This window comes from Syzygium oleosum, unplaced genomic scaffold (assembly GCF_021117445.2).
Source record: "Syzygium oleosum isolate NSW1041296 unplaced genomic scaffold, Sole_v2.1 Sole_v2.29, whole genome shotgun sequence".
Lineage (NCBI taxonomy): Eukaryota > Viridiplantae > Streptophyta > Magnoliopsida > Myrtales > Myrtaceae > Syzygium > Syzygium oleosum.
Genome location: NW_026607513.1, coordinates 1558018 through 1575372, shown reverse-complemented (window position 1 = coordinate 1575372; position 17355 = coordinate 1558018). Strand labels below are relative to the sequence as shown.

At 38.2% G+C, this 17355-nt stretch overlaps 1 pseudogene; it reads left to right on the top strand.

The window, feature by feature from the left end:
• The first annotated feature begins 9327 nt into the window (after nt 1-9327).
• LOC115677929 (uncharacterized) lies at nt 9328-17101 on the top strand (annotated as a pseudogene).
• The last annotated feature ends 254 nt before the right edge of the window (nt 17102-17355 follow it).

Below are 17355 nucleotides of genomic sequence, written 5' to 3'. Positions count from 1 at the left end.
AATGAATGGTTTATTATTTAAATATTCTAACAACAATGACGATGAATGGTTGGTAGTACGGAAGGGAGCAGATGGGGAGAGGAGAGAAAGATGGATCGAGGTTTGTGAATTTTTTTGGCGGGGTGTGACTTTTGGTGTTAAATATACAAATGGGCGGATAAGAGAGACTGCCCATGCGTGCCAAAGGTTGGGACGGTGGCTAGAGCCTAGAGGTGGTGAATGTGTATGGGTTAGGCCTGGTGGGATTTGAGTCGGTCATAAATGGATCGATTGGTTTTTACGGTAAAACATATTCGGATCTATTTTTCTTTACGTAATTTCATATTCAACCTAAACCCACACTCACCATATAACAAATTTAAACTTCATAATACAATATCTAAATAAAACAGCATTATAAAGGAGCAAGTAAGAATTCAGGATGATTTTAGCAGAAAAAAAATCAGAAGATTTTAAAAAGAAGAATTGTCATAGTTCTAGATCTACATGTACTCTAGCGACCACTGGAGAGCACGATCGGCGTCGAAGATGCCTATCTCCTGTGACTATTGCAATGTGGCCGTTTAGATAGCTGCCGGAGGTGGCGCCAAGCGGAGGTAGCGGCAAGCGTCGCCACTCTCCTTTGTTTTTTTTAATCTTGTTTATTTCTTGTTCTTTTTTCAATCGCAGCACTATTTTTTTTCCTACATTTTGATCGATATATAAATAAGGTAGATCCAAACCCATTGAGATCATATTCTAGTTGGGCCTTATTGTTAGACCCATTTTGACCAATTTCATAAATAAGATATAAATGACAAAATTTGACCAAATACAGTAATATACGAGTCTAAACATATGTTCTAAAATCATTTTGGCACCTCTAAAAGTAGTAGTGCTAACACTTCCACCCACCCATAGTTAAATCTGGTGTTCTCAAACCAAACAGGACCGATCAGTTTAACCTGTTCGATTGGGAACAAGGCCGTCTTGTGGTCCGATCTTGTTAATAGATTGGATGGTAATATAATCCGTCACCAAATTAACCAGATATTTGACTATGGCTCAAACTTGGTGTAAAAACGTTAAGGGGTGAAGACCGGAGGATCAACCCCATGATCTTAAAGGTAGAAGAGAGGCTTAACCTGTTCATTTCGCAGAAAAATATTTTTCGAATTTTTTGGCTTTTGGTGCACGGAAAATAAACTAGTAAAGAAAAGCATTTTCCCTCAATGAAAAATACACTTTTAAAAGTGGGAAATATGATTTCCTCTTTTTGAAGAGTGGAAATCATTTTTCATTCTCTTTCCGCTCTACATTCCTTTACGTTCTTTTTCTTTTTAATTATATTTTTCTTTTTCTTTTCTTTGTTCTTTTCTTTTATTTTTGTTTTTTCTTTCATTTCTTTGTTTCTCTGCCGGTCTCCGGCTACGGCAATGGCCGGTGACCGGCCACAGGCGAGGGATGAGCTCACTTGTGGTTGGCGACCTCAAGCCTCGCTCATGGTCAACATGCTCGAGCCTCGCTGGCGTCGGCTGAGGCTTCCCCTTGCCAGATACAGCGAGGTTGACCTCACCCGAGGCCGACGAGCCTCGCCTTGCCATACCGACCTCGAGTGAGGTGGAGCCTAGCCTTGCCTCGCTGGCTCGGCCTTGACAAATTTGGCAATGCAACGAGGCGAGGCTAGGCTAGACCTCACTCGAGGCTAGTGAGATGAGGCTCGAGCTCGTCAGCCTTAGGCGGGCGAGGTCGAGCCTCGCGTGTGGCCAGTTGCTGTGACCGACAACCGGTAGAGGAAGAAAGAAACGAAAAAAAAAGAGAAAAGAAAAAAAAAAGAATTATAACAAATTATTTAAAAATTAAAATAATTAAAAATTAAAATTTTGATTTTTTCAAAAATAAAAATAAAATAAGAGATTAAAAATTATTGAAAGGAGTGCAAGGAGAAAATCAAATCAGATTTTCCATATCGAACGGCGGAAAATATTTTTCCAGTTTATTTTCAGGTTTAAGCCGGATACTTGAAAATATTGTCATTTTCTTGGAAAATGACTTTCCGAAAAGGATTTTCCAAAAACAACACATTTTTCGTGAAATGAACGGAACCTTAGACTCAAAATGGAAGAAATCCTAAAGAAAGAATTTGATATAGAAAAGAACACTACAACCACCATGACATTTATGTGATTTATCTATACATTAAATGAGACTCTATATCTCAAGATTTAGGCTGCGTTTGTTTCGCGGAAAGCATTTATCAAGAAAACATGTTCATCATTTTCCGGCATTTTGATCGCTTAGGAAAATAATTCAACAGAAAATATTTTCCTACCAAACTTAAATTTAGGAAAATGATTTCCTTTTAAAAAATTAAAAATCATTTTCCAAAATATGACTAGGTATGGGTGCTTGAATCAGAAACTGTGCATATGGACACATGAATCTTAACGCTCGTTCTTGGGCTCGGGTCCATCAAGGTCGGGCTAGGACACTAGTGCCCGTGCTCGGACCACCAAGCCCGATAATATCAAGGTCAGGCTCGGGTCCTCGGCGCTTGTACCTGGGTCCATCAAGGACGGGCTTAGGACTCCCGTGCTCGTGCTCGGTTTAATAGGCTTTAAATTATGCTATTTGACTTCATTGTGAAAAGTCATCCATAGCCTAAATTCGTGTTTGGACGTTGACCAACCTCTTTGAGCTCAAAATCTCGAAATTGGGCTCGAAATCTTGAATTCTTATGGTCCTTGGATCATATGTCCTTTTGGATTTGTCGACGAAAATTCAGATGTCAACAAGTACTTGGAGATAACACAGACCAAAGGGAAAGTGAATCAAAAAGAAATATTCTTTTATTGGCAAATAAAACTTCTTTAATATGCCATCCCTTTATTCTGCGTGTTTTACTTTTTTTCCCTTTTCGCTTTTTTACTCCATTCTGCCGTGTCCTCATTTTATAAGTATCATTCTTTGGGAATCGAACATATCATCTTCATATAACTAATTTGCTAGGTTTAATACGTTGGTATAATTAAACTAATACAATGTTGGTAAGTCACTGAATAGTCGCCTAATTGGAAGACTCAAATAGAAGTTGGTAGTTTAAGAGAAATATTTGTCATTTTAACACACTAATAACATCCTAAAATAAATATTGGTAAATCTTTAAAATTATTTTGGCTAAGGTACGTAAAAATGTCAAAGGAAGAGCTTCGCTTTACCAAAAAATTAGACCTTCCCAGATAAATTTTGTATTGGCTACTATATGGAGACTTCCTACCTCCATCTTTTGAATTATTAGCACTATTTGTAATGTTGAGGGATGCCCCTAAGCTGTTGTACTTGATATGATTTATAATACTTACATTCACACAAAAAAAAAAAATCTTTAAAGTTGTTGGTAATTGTAGAGAACCAAATAATACTAGTACTTTTCTAAAAATGTTTGGGAAATGGGTCAATCCGGGCTACTAAAGCTCGATGTGTGAATGAGAAGACTCTGAGCTGCGAAAGCTCGCCGGATTGATGGTTGCGTAAGCTCACCGTGCAAAGAAAATTCCACGGTTGCATTTGCAAACCGAACGAAAATTGGTCACTCCGGGCTACTAAAGCTCACCATGTAAAGGAGAAGAACCTGGAGTGCGATAGCTCGACAAGTCGATAAAGTGCTCCGGGTTGCATAAGTTCGCCGTGTAGAGAAAATTACGTGGTTGCATTTTCAAACTTGACGGAAATGAGTCACTTCGGGCTACTATTGCTCGTAATGTGAAAATGCTGCAGGCTACAAAAGCTCACCGCACGGGAATGCTTCGGGCTCCAAGGTTACCGATTGCGACCGCTTGCGGAAATGAAGATGTTCCGGATTTCTTTAACTCACCATTTTAAAATAGATTCGGAGGTTACAAGTTGTGATCACTTGCGGAGATGGGGCTCTAACGCTACAATCTGCGATCACTAGCGGAATATATCAAATAAGTGCACAGCAGCGTAAGCATGCAGAGTGATCATTGTCATTTGAATAAATGTCATACGAGACAATATCAAAAGAGTATCATCATAGAAAAAGCATTAATTGCATGAGCAAATCCAGCTAAATTCATTTGTTTGGAAACCATCCATTACCATTCAATATCACGAAATTGACATCCAGCTTGGTAGACATCATCAATCATCAATTCCCCTAAGAAAAAAAGTCATTACCAAAATGATCTTAACTCATGAAAAGGGTTTGTTAAGTATAACAAACGAGAGCTCCTAATTCACAAAGGCTTCTCACATACTCTCAATAAAAAGCTTTTGATCCCGTCTATTAATGTGAGAAATGAATTTGACCACTTATCATACTTTGCACCACTAGCACTGACGGCTTTGAGAATCATTCGCAATAAGTACACATTGATCAATTCAAGAGGTCCTATAAAGGACCATAATGTGGACTTGGTCATGAACGGAGTAATCATTAGTTATCATCTTCACCAAGTTTACAAGTCAAGAAACTTAAAGATGAGATAAGATAATTTTGTTTCCACTTCCTCGAGCGACAGCTTTCAATGTTAAACTGGCACATTAGTCCAAACAATCCCAATGTTGGAAAAGAAATATTGCGAATTCCTGTAAAGTACAAATTAAATATTGCAAATTTGAGATATCCATCAACTCTTGTCAAAACTAAAAGACAGGCGTTGGATGGTTACCTATAAACAAAAGGGAGAATTTCCATAAAAAAAGTATATTGAAATATACGGAATTGGAAGATGAGCTTAAAGGAAATTAATTCGATTTTGAAAGAAATCATTTCTAATTTTCTATATAAAGAGGAGCGAAAATGATTTTACTCTTAAGAAGATTCTAGACAAATTAACTTGCTAGCTTTTTCAACACCAAGACGATTTGTGTATTACCTCTTCTTACTGCCGTGTTTATGTTAATGCATTTTCTAATGATACTTAAGCAAGGTATTTATGGTCCTTTATAGAGAATATAGATCATAGATATTTGTAATCAATCATTTCTCACTTGAGGAGGAACAATAGTATGTCTAGGACTCGATCTTGGTACCAGTCCATAACGATCAAAGTCGAATTGTGAGCCTATTAATGAAGCAAATTCAATGAAGCAACAACTGGTACCATAAAGAAGCAGCCATAAACTAGAGAACCTTGACCAATTTGAAAGATCATTTGATGTAGTCGAAATAATTGAATTTTGGGTTGTTCGAGCAAGTAAAGAAAATTCTATGGAATTCATAACTGTCTCAATGTTATTTTTTTTTTACTTTTTTTATTGTCTGAATATTCATAGACTCTAAAGTTCCTTACCCGATCAATTTCCAATTTGTGGTCATCGAGATTCATGGGCACGAAAAGAAGATTTCAATAAATTGAGGAAAGCTATTATTTATGCTTTCATGTTTCTTAATGATTCATATTATTTTACGTGCTCGAAATATTTCATGTTCTCGTATTATGATTCAATAGAAATTTCAATATTATATCTCATTTATTCTTTTAACTAAATGATAAATCTGCATGACGATTTGGGATTCTCTTCAAATATAAGTTAATGTAAACTTTAATTGAGATTTGATTGATGTGAATGTTTTATAAATTTCTTATTTTATTTCTCTTCCAAAACTCACGTTGATACCACTATTGAGAATGATATAAGAAATATAATCTAGTGTTGCTAGTCTACTTAGAAAGCCAAGTAAAGCAAAAGGCCTGCAAATATTATGTTTCGGCAAGGGAGAAAAAATAAGGAAGTATGTACATCTTTGTTTTCTTTCTTGGGTAAAAGCCACCAAAAATCCTAAATTATGTCAATTATGATACATTTACCCTAAACTTTTTTCTGTGATACTAAAAATCTTAAATTTATACCTGTGTGATACATTTACTCTCCGTCAATGCTCTTTCAATGAGAATTGTTAAAGATTTGCCTACGTGAACGCCATAAAGCAAACAGTGTTGACATGATGTGCATGTCTCTTAAGTGAAATAGAAACGACGTTGTTTGACCGAAGAATCATCTAACTGAACTTTGACAGAGGGTAAATGTGTCGCATATATACAAATTTGGGATTTTTTATGTCACAAGAAAAAGTTAAGGGTAAATGTATCACAATTGGCATAATTTAGGGTTTTTGATGTCACAAAAAATTTAAGGTAAATGTGTCACAGTTGGCATAATTTGGAGAGTTTTGTGACTTTTTCCCTTCTTTCTTTGTAAGCGGCCTTGTGTGTGTGTTTTTTTTTTTTTGGTCGAAAGCCACAAAAAACTCTAAATTATGCCTATTGTGACATTTTTACCCCAAACTTTTTTTTGTGACAACAAAAATTCCAAACTTGTACCTATGTGGTACATTTATCCTCTGTCAAAGTTATGTTAATGAGAATCGTTAAAAATCTGCGTACATGAACGCTAGAAAGCAAATAGTATTTACATGGCACCCACTTGGCTTAAGTGAATTAAAAATGACATTGTTTAATTGAAAAATCATCTAAACTGAATATTGATAAAGGTAAATGTGTCACATAGATACAAGTTTGGGATTTTTTATGTTACAAAAAAAAGTTCAAGGTAAATGCTTCACAATGGGCATAATTTAAGATTTTTAATGTCATAAAAAAAGTTCAGAATAAATGTGTTACAGCAAACATAGTTTGAGGTTTTTTTGTGACTTTTTCCCCTTTTTTTTTTCTTTTTTTTTTTTTCTAATCTCTTGGGAGACGTAGGGAGCAAATCGGAAGGATAATTCTTTTCTTGGCAGAGAAAAGTTCTTGCACTCCCTTGTTTTCATTTGGGTCCTTTGACCGGTAACTTGTTATTGATATTTCTCAGAGTGTGATTTATGCGTAACGTAGAGGTAGAGTTAGCATCTTAATATGTTGTTTTCTTTTCCTTTTTGTGGGTAATGACGTGAGGATCCTAAACTTTTTTTCAATGTTAAATAGGGTTCTTGGATGTTTTCTTGGTTTAGTTTATGAATTTTAAAAAATCCGACTATTGTAGTCTTTCCGTTGAGTACATCGCCACGTCACATGTATTTTATTTTTGGGATATGTTCACTAGAAGTCCTAAAACTGGTCACAAAAGTACAATTGAGTCCTAAAACCTGCAAAAAGTACAATCAAGCCCTAAAACTTGTCAAATTGATCCAAATGAGTCCTAAAGTTAATAACATCAAATTTATAAAAGGAAAATGCCGATATGGCGCTGATGTGGCTTATTTTAATAATTTCTCTTTCCTACATGACAATGACGTGGTTAAAGTGTGAAACATAAAACTAAAACGACATCGTTTTGGTCCAAATTTGATTTTTAATACTAATTTTACTTAAATTAAATTTAAAAATAAGGTTAAAAAAAAGGAGGGGGAGGACAGGCGGGGAGGGAGGCATTGCCCTCCCCACCATCGCCACCCCACCATCGCCGACGGCAAGCGAGAGCCTGCAACTGGCGGGGTCGCGGCCCTCCCCAGATCGAGTGAGGGTCGCGGCCCTCCCTCAGGTCTGGCTAAGGGCCGCCACTGGCTGCCCTTAGCTAGGTCTAGGCAAGGGCTGGTGACCCTCGCCCTATCTAGGGGAGGGTCGCGTTCCCTCGCCCGATCTGGGCGAGGGCAGCAACCCCTCACCTGCCGTCGACGAGGGTCGCTGGCCGGGGCCCGGTGACCCCTGCCTGCCATCCACCCACCCTCGTCGGCCACTCCAGGCGATGGTGGGGCGGCAATGGCAGGGAGGGCAAGCCCTCCCTCCACGCCTGTCCTCTTCCTCCACTTTTTTTTAAATTTAATTTTAGCTTAATTTTTTAATTTAATTTAAATAAAATTAATATTAAAATAATAATAAAAAGCTACGTCATCGCCGTGTAGGATAGAAAAAATAAAAGAAAAGTCACGTTACCATTTTCTGTTAGCAAAATTGGACGGTGTTAACTTTAGGACTCGATTGAACTAATTTAACAAGTTTTAGGATTTGATTGCACTTTTTGCAAGTTTTAGGAGTCAATTGCACTTTTTTAATAAGTTTTAAGACTTCTAGTGAACATATTCACATGACACCCACTTGGCTTAAGTGAATTAAAAATGACGTTATTTTAGTTGAAAAATCATCTAACTGAACATTGACAAAAGTAAATGTGTCACATAGGTACAAGTTTGAGATTATTTATGTCACAAAAAAAGTTTAGGGTAAATGTGTCACAGTGGGCATAATTTGAAATTTTTAATGTCATAAAAAAAAGTTCATAATAAATATACCACAGCAGACATAGCGTGAGGTTTTGTTTGTGACTTTCCCCCCTTTTTTATCTATTCTCTTGGTAGACGAAGGGAGCAAATAGGAAGGATAATTCTTTTCTTGGCAGAGAAAAAAGTTCTTGCACTCCCTTGTTTTCCTTTGGGTCCTTTGACCGGCAACTTGTTATCGATGTTTCTCAGAGTGTGATTTATGCGTAACGTAGAGGTAGAGTTAGCATCTTAATATGTGGTTTTCTTTTTCTTTTTGTGGGTAATGACGTGAGGATCCTAAACTTTTTTTCAATGTTCAATAGGGTTTCTGGATATTTTCTTGGTTTAGTTTAGTGTATGAACTTTAAAAAATCCGACTATTGTAGTCTTTCAGCTGAGTACATCACCACGTCACATGTATTTTATTTTTTATGTGGACTCCCATGTTGGTCTTTATTGGGCTAAAATAATAATGTGTACTGTGGTGCTGTTTTCTCAAGTCAGCATAACTTTTTTTCCTTTCTTTTTGGGCTTATAAGCCTCGTCGACGCTAGCATGAAAAATCCAGTGTTGTCACGTTAGCTAACGGTGTCATAAGTTTTAACGGAAGAATTACATTGATTGGGTTTTTGAAAATTCAAGAACTAAATTGAACAAAAGAAAAAATTAAAGATCACATTTAACAAAAAATTTAGGGATCGCCCGTATTATTAGCCTTTTGTTTGTACGGAAGCACTTTAAATCCTCATAGACTAGCTAATTGTAAAATTCTCACCCCAGTAAATTGAATCCAAGAGCTAAGTCAATAACATTTTAGAAAACTGTGCGATTAGCAATGAGCTCCCAAAATGAACTTGTTCCTACATTGATTCATCATTGACATTATTTCGTTCTAACACATCACAACCCGTTCAATGATTTCTTCATGTCTTAACGGGGATAACACTTCTACTTTTAGCTATTTAATTCCTGCGATCGTGAAGATTGTCCTAGACAAATTCGGATGCCCCATATTATTAAAAGAAAAAAAATTCACATTCTCATTTTAGTCTCTGGCATCCCTGCTCTATAAGAACTAAGATTTAGTCTCCAAACTATCTATCTCTCTCTCTCTCTCAAGAAATTCTATCATCTCTTTCTCCAATTAGAAGTTGGTTGCGAACTAATCAGTACCAAACATGAGGAATTTGACGGAAACGAACCTAAAGACGGCAATGGCGCTGGCGACAATCAGAAACTGCAATATCACGTTGGCCAATATGAAGTCCCTGGAAACTCCCATGGGGATGCTCTTGCAGATTGAGCTTCTGGTCATCTTCGCCGGCTTCCTGCTCCTCTTCCTCGTCGCCTTCGGATCGTGGCGGCGTTTCTACAACAGCAGCATGTTCCGGCTTGTCGTTTTCACGGCCTACACTCTCTCAGCCTACGTACTCACCTACGCTCTAGGCCTCATGAACGATGCCCCGTTCCGCAACGAATTATTCCCCATCTGGGCAATGTTCCTGATGCTCGTCCTCGGGAGTGCTGATTCTATCACTGCATACAGTCTCGAGGACAACGAGCAGTGGAGGAGGTACAATTGGCAGATCCAGATCAAATTGATTTGGCTGATCGTGTTGATAGTCTCGTCCTTCCACAACAAATCCAAGGCGGCGATTACCGCAACCGTGTTCCCCGCGCTCATCTTGCTCCAGAAGTCCGACGAGAGGGCTCGGGCCCTGATGGCTGCGAGCCGGCATTCTTTGGAGAGGAGTGCAAAAGTGGTTGCTGATTATATGAGAAAGGAGCACGAAAGTGGGGGCCTTTCATGTGGTGAAGTTGATCCGGTTCGCATGAAAGGGTATACGTATTTGGTGTGGGGGGAGGAGGGGAGTATTTTGAGTTTGGCGATTAACCGTATCCTGAGGCGTAAAGGGTTTAACCCCCCACCCGCGGAGGCACCGCACTACCCGAAGCCACCCAAGGTATTGGATGAAGACCAATTGATCACCATTGAAAAGGTATACCTACAATCGTCCGATTATTTTTATTTTTCTGAACTTTGATTTAGAAAGGATTTTTTTTCTCACGCTATAAAAATTTAAAAAAATAAGTGCAGAATCATCTTTGATTAGTTGTGAAAAAGTAACACTATACATAGTCAATGGCGTAGACGAGTTGATCACCGTTGAAAGGATACATCTTCAATTATTCAATTATTTTTTAGATTTTTCTTAACTTCGATTAAGTAAGGATATTGTTCTCACCAAACAAAACAAAAAAACACAAAATCATTTCTATTAGTTGTGAAAAAGTACAATAGAAATTATGACACTCTGCATTATTAATGACATGATACCACAAGATAGATTAAGATAAGGCATTCATCCTCTATGAAAGTCCTCGGCCTTGCAGAGTATCTCAACGGATCTCAATTATTGATGCTTTGAGTGATATATTTCAAAAGTAACCTCTTTTACAAGAATCTATGGTTGGGATTACTGAGGCACTGAATTAAGAACACGAACGAGGGTAGAAAATCTCCTTCTGTCAACTCCCGATTACTTTGGACTCATTTACTCTTGGGTTCTTTATATCAGCATGCTTCATTCTAACGCAAAACTTTAAGCTATTAAATAGAGAGTGCTTCATTCTAACGCAAAACTTTAAGCTATTAAATAGAGAGAGACTATATTCATACGAGGAACATTATAATCACATACTTAAGCCACATGGGATTACAATTACTAATCCCCCTTCCGTATAAGCCGACCTCTTACACGTGTATAACCCGACTCGGGTTATTTGTGAAATAGACACAACTGCTATTTTGAAAACTTCACAAGTGATAAGTTTAAGAAGAAAGTGTGAGGGTCTAAACTGTTGACCTGCACTCTGGTGAGACATTTGTACGTCCTGATTGAAACCATTAGGTGGAAGAAAGTGTTGGTAGTTTGTTTGTAAAACAAACAATGAGGTGCCTTGTTTCACATCGAAAGGATGTGAGTGCGCACGTGGACAAGATTTGGCACTAGTCAACGATCATTTTTATTTATTTATTAAATTTCGAATTTATTATTATAAAATAACTATTTAGTCATATTGAACAGTGTGACCGTTCGCAAAAGAGTGGCGGTTATTTTTTAATAATTTAATTTCGAATTTTTATTTTCTGCCTAATGGTAATTAGGCTCTCTTACAACCTTTGGAAGGTTGTGTCTGTTCGGACATAATTTCTTTACATTCGAAAGGTTGTGTTTGTTCAACGTATAAATGTTTCAACGTTTTTGTTCATTACAAACAACAACCATTTTTTCCATTTCTTCCAAGAGATATACAGCCATCTTTCTAATTGTTTTCTTAGAGAGACCCTGGAGATATACCGAAATTGCTATTCGGTATTCTCAATCGAGACTTTGTTGTATCCTGGAGGAAATTTGCCGGTGACCATTAGCAACTTCGTGGGGCAAATAATTCCTTAAAGAAAGTGATATCACGCCTCAAAGTCTGACTTCATTGTTCATCCCATTTGAAGTTGAAGTTTCTTTTCTTCTACAATTCAGAGGAGCATATTTTTCCAACAATTTTAAGGAATTATTTTTGCAACAATGGAGTCAGAGTCAATTAAACACTCTGTGCAATTCGGTGGCTCCTACACATTTTGCTGCTCGAAATAATCTTGATGACATATATTGCGACGGAGAAGAAGACGCGAGCGGCAGGGATGCACAAAAAGAAGAGAACACGTGTGAGACTGAAGATGAGAGAGCTAATAGTCTAGAATGTTGAGTCAGGCAAATTCACAATGGATTTTGTCCTTCCTGTGACGTGGGTATGCATGAAGAAAGGGAAGATTTGTTAGTCGGGAGGCCAGCCAAGTGCAGAAGCAATTGAAAAGGTTAGACTTGATAAACTTTAATGTTGAATTTCATAAATGTGAATTCTGCCAGAGATCGGGAATGCGGCGAAGATGAGTGTGGAGTTGGCCAAAGGGTTGCTGGACATCGTGAGGCAGACTCTCGGCAATGAGAACTCCTTCCTCGTCAAGTACTTCGGAAGGGACTCATACATCGTGGGCAGGCCATAGGGGCCGTGCGCGAGGGCGTCCGTGAGATTGGAGCATTTGAACGAGTACTTGCCCGAGTACAAGGACCCGACACATGTATGATCGGTCATGTTGTTCATCTTCGTTGTCGTTGTCGTAGGTTCGTAGGCAATTCTCTCTCTGGGTTCCTGATTTGAGCAAGGAAATTGTTTGATTGAGAAATTGGAGAATTCCAGTGACTCTCCTCTCAGCGATCTGAATTCGCATATATATAATTTTTATTTTGTTGTTAATGAATTCGGATGCACACAATCGAAAGCTCTTGCTGAGATGGTGAGTTATCGTTATTGAGGGACAAACTTATAGTCGTAGGCAGTGATGTGTTTGCATTTCTTCAACACTGTGGTGCCAAAAGTAGAGAGTGTAGTGTGTTCCAAAGGGCAATACTTCATGCAAGAGCCTTGGCTTTGATCCTTCCATAGTCGATCCTAGGGGTGTTAGCCAAAGGTAGCCACGTGAAGGTGCTCCACTCAGAGTTGTTCCAGTTGCATTTGTAACAAAATGGTACTGACAGTGGGGTCCTGAGAAGGATGATATGAGAGCTTCCTTAAATTTAATATCATGAAGAAACGAGGGCCATGATGATGATGTCTGGCTAATCTTGTGCCTAAGACTGCCCAGCTTGTGCTGTTGGTGGTCATATGGCTATAATTGATGTTAGCCTTACTCATATGAGACTCTTCATCCTGTAAGAGGTAGGTTGCCTGCTTTATGATTTAAACTGGAAAGTTTTGAATGAGAAATTCGAACAATTACTTGGGAGGAGCAGAGTTGAAGATGAAGATGATTGTAGGTACTTATGGTGGCTTACTGTCTCTGGATGTCTCCTGGTGCAGCAAATCATAGTTGTGCTGAGCTTCCAAGACATGTATGCATGACTTTCATCAACAAGACATCTGATTCTATTCTGCTAACCATTTTCAAAATGTTTTTGCACTATTGATTCAAAGGACACTAAGGCCTTGGAACAGAAGGAATGCATGCGCAAGTTGCTTTTCTTCTTTCATGATATTTTAGTGTGCTTATACATTAATGATATGCTTATTTTTTTTAACCAATATGACCGGAGTCATTGAGACTAACAAGTATCTGACTTTCATTTTTAAAGTGAAAGATTTGGGTGAAGTGGATACTGTCTTGGGTATTAAAGTTAAAAACATAGTGGGGGTTATTCTTTGAGCCAAAGTGTTTACATTAAAAAAAAATGTTGAATAAAATTCAACATCTTGGTTTCAAAGAAATGAGTACTCCATTTGCTTTCAGTATTAAATTAAATTATAATACTGGTAAAGCAGTAGCACAACTTGAATATGCGAGTGTTATAAGGTCTTTAATGTATGTGATGCATTGTATTAGACCTGATATTGCTTATTCCGTGTGCAAGTTGAGTACATATATTTGTAATCCAAGTATAGAACATTGGAAAGCTATCACCCGAATTTTTTGTTATTATACAGAACAAAAAATTTGGGATTATTCTATAATAATTATTCGGTTGTATTATGAGGATACGCCGATACTAATTAGATTACAAGCGTGGGTGATAAACAATCCACTATTAGATGGATTTTCACATTTGATGGCTGTGTTGTTTCTTGGACGAGCAAGAAACAAATGTGTATAACTCACTCACCTACAGAATTTGAATCATTACTTTAGTAGCAACTGAGAAAGAGGTTGAATGGATTAGGAATTTGTTGATGGATATCAAATTATGACCTAGTCCTATGCCTCATATTTCTATCCATTGTGATAGTTAGGCTATTTTGGCAAGAGCTTATAATAGCACTTATAATGATAAGTCTAGACATAACAGCCTAAGACATGAGTATGTGAGACAATTGACTAAAGATGGTACCGTAACAATTGTCTACGTGAGGTCAAACAACAATCTAGCTGATTCCTTGACAAAGGCTTTACTAAGAGACATGGTAAATATGACCTCACAAGAAACGGGGCTGAAACCGTTTAATTAAATCACCAGTAATGGTAACTCGACCTTTTTCTAGAACATCACTAGTTACAAGGTTTAATGGGTAAAAACAAGTTACTGAAGTGATTGTTTGATACTGACATGAGCCCTGACATGAGAAGTCAGTATCGTCTGTTACGTTTGTAGGTTGAATTAAGTTCTTAATGAAGTATGGTTCAAATGTGTTATTAGTAACAGAAACACATGAAAGATACTTCACCTATATGAGCTTAGAAGTGGTGCCGCTTCTTACGAAAGTTGGGGTTGCTTTCTAGAGAGCTCATGAAACAGGTACAAGCACAGGGCCATAATAGTGCTAAGTAATATAGAACTTCTCGTTGAAACAAGAGGTTATTATATGTGTGGTATGTTCGATTCTATTATCTAAAAGTACAAGTTTAAAGCTGAGCTATTTGTCACTTTGATAGAGTTTTGAGATACTTGCACTAAGTAAAGGTTTAACTCGAAAGAGACCTTTATGTATGTATATTAATCTCACGAAAATTTTGGCTGTATATTTTTTAATGTTTTATTTCAATTTTGTTTTACAAACAAAGTGGGGGATTGTTGGTAGTTTGTTTGTAAAACAAACAATGAGGTGCCTTGTCCCACATCGAAAGGATGTGAGTGCGCATGTGGACAAGATTTGGCACTAGTCAACGATCATTTTTATTTATTTATTAAATTTCGAATTTATTATTATAAAATAACTATTTAGTCATATTGAAACAGTGTGACCGTTCGCAAAAGAGTGGCGGTTATTTTTTAATAATTTAATTTCGAATTTTTATTTTCTGCCTAATGGTAATTAGGCTCTCTTACAACCTTTGGAAGGTTGTGTCTGTTCGGACATAATTTCTTTACATTCGAAAGGTTGTGTTTGTTCAACGTATAAATAGTTCAACGTTTTTGTTCATTACAAACAACAACCATTTTTTCCATTTCTTCCAAGAGATATACAGCCATCTTTCTAATTGTTTTCTTAGAGAGACCCTAGAGATATACCGAAATTGCTATTCGGTATTCTCAATCGAGACTTTGTTGTATCCTGGAGGAAATTTGCCGGTGACCATTAGCAACTTCGTGGGGCAAATAATTCCTTAAAGAAAGTGATATCACGCCTCAAAGTCTGACTTCATTGTTCATCCCATTTGAAGTTGAAGTTTCTTTTCTTCTACAATTCGGAGGAGCATATTTTTCCAACAGAAAGCTACACATGATAAGACACATTATAACAAGTATTCGGAAAGTTAACTTGGCCATAAAATTATATGCAACCTCAACTCTTTACTCCGGTGTGGACGTGTGAAGGGAGCCTCTTAAGATCAGGAGACCCCCACAACAAGCTCAAGGGCATATGCCTCTCTTTTGCACTCTTCAAGCTCCTCCGTTTGAGATATGCTGGCTACTCATTGCCCCCACAGGCTCACCAGAATACATGGAAGTTGATTCACCAAATGTTGCTCCCGCAAGAAGACGGTTACGAGCGAGTGTTTCGAGTTGTTGAGGTTGAGCTCACCTTCCTTTTCGATTTTTTCTACACCAAGTACGGCATCATATTCCAGTCTGCCTGGTTGCTGAACAAATTGACGGAGTTAATTTACGTCGTCGCGGGCATCTGGGCTATGACATCACTCTTGAAGCATTACAAGAGACCAAACAGTAACTGTCGACTCGCCACTATGCCAAATGGGTTGAGTGTCGACGTACTCGTGACCAGCGTGATGATAATCTCGTTCATCATCATGGAGTTCATGCAGTTCTTCTTCTTGGGTTTCTCGGAATGGGCTAAAGTGAAATGCATCTGCATGTATGTGCAGATGAAGTCATGTCAAGAGAAAGTGTGGATTGTGAGGATGATCAGAGCGATATGTGGGGTCCGGTTGCTGAAGCCTTGGGAGCGAAAGCTGCGTCAGTACACATTCCTCTAGTCTTACTCCCATAAACCTTGCTTCTTATTGTACAACGCGTTTATGGCAGCCTACATTGATCAAACTAGGGATGGCCAAAAACAGAGCAGGCCGATCAAATTGAGTAAAGAAGTGAAGCAAGTGGTGTTTCATGCTCTGAAGTCGATTAAAAGTACTAACTTGAAGAATGGACAGGCCTCACTGAGAGTAAACAATCCATCCGAGGAGCTGTCGTGGGCATGTCAGCTTGAGACACAGACTCAGGTCATAATGGTGTGGCACATCGCCACTAGCTTTTGCGAGAACCAAATGCCAGTAAGATCAGACTCGTCAGTAAGTTCAGACTCGGCTGGACTGAGGAATTTCTTAGTGGCGACTAGCTTGTCCAAGTATCTGGCTTATTTGGTTGCTTTTGCTCCTCGGCTATTGCCGGATCATCCTTACGTTGAGGAGTATGCGTTCGATCAGGCGATCATCGAAGCCAGAATCTTCTTTCAGGGATGCAAGGGAATGGAGGACCGGATTAGAAAGATAAAGGACAGTTCAAAGGATGAAACTGTTATCAAACGGGGTGCTGCGCTCGGGAATCAGCTAGTGGATAAGATAAATGACAAGGACAAGATCTGGAAGATTCTGGCCGACTTCTGGGTGGAACTGATGTTGTATGTGGCACCTTCAGACGATGTGAAAGCACATGCGGAGCATTGACTAGAGGAGGCGAGTTTGTAACTCACTTGTGGGCTTTGCTCTCTCACGCAGGGATCAAGAGAGATTCCAGTGTTTGATAGCATCAGTTGCAAGTTACCGGTGATTGTGATAATAAATGGTTGCTTTTGTCTGATTCATGTGGATCTCGAGCCAGTTGACTGTGCAATGCATTTGGTTGCATCACTTGCGACTCTCGCTATGCAGTAAATGTAATCCTGCTGCTACTGGACAGCTGCATCATTTGTATTTCTCAGAGACATCATGTTTTTGGTTTGGTAATAATAATCCCTGGGATGGATTCACCTAGAGGTTATTCCAAAGTGATTGTGGAATACACACGTTGGAATTTCTTGAAATATCCAAGAAACTTCTTTGCCGAAGATGCTTCTTGTAAATAAGATTATGTGACCAAGTTTCACAGTACTTATAGCATTCTGCTGCGAGTAAGATCGAGAATAAATATGTCAAACGGTTATTC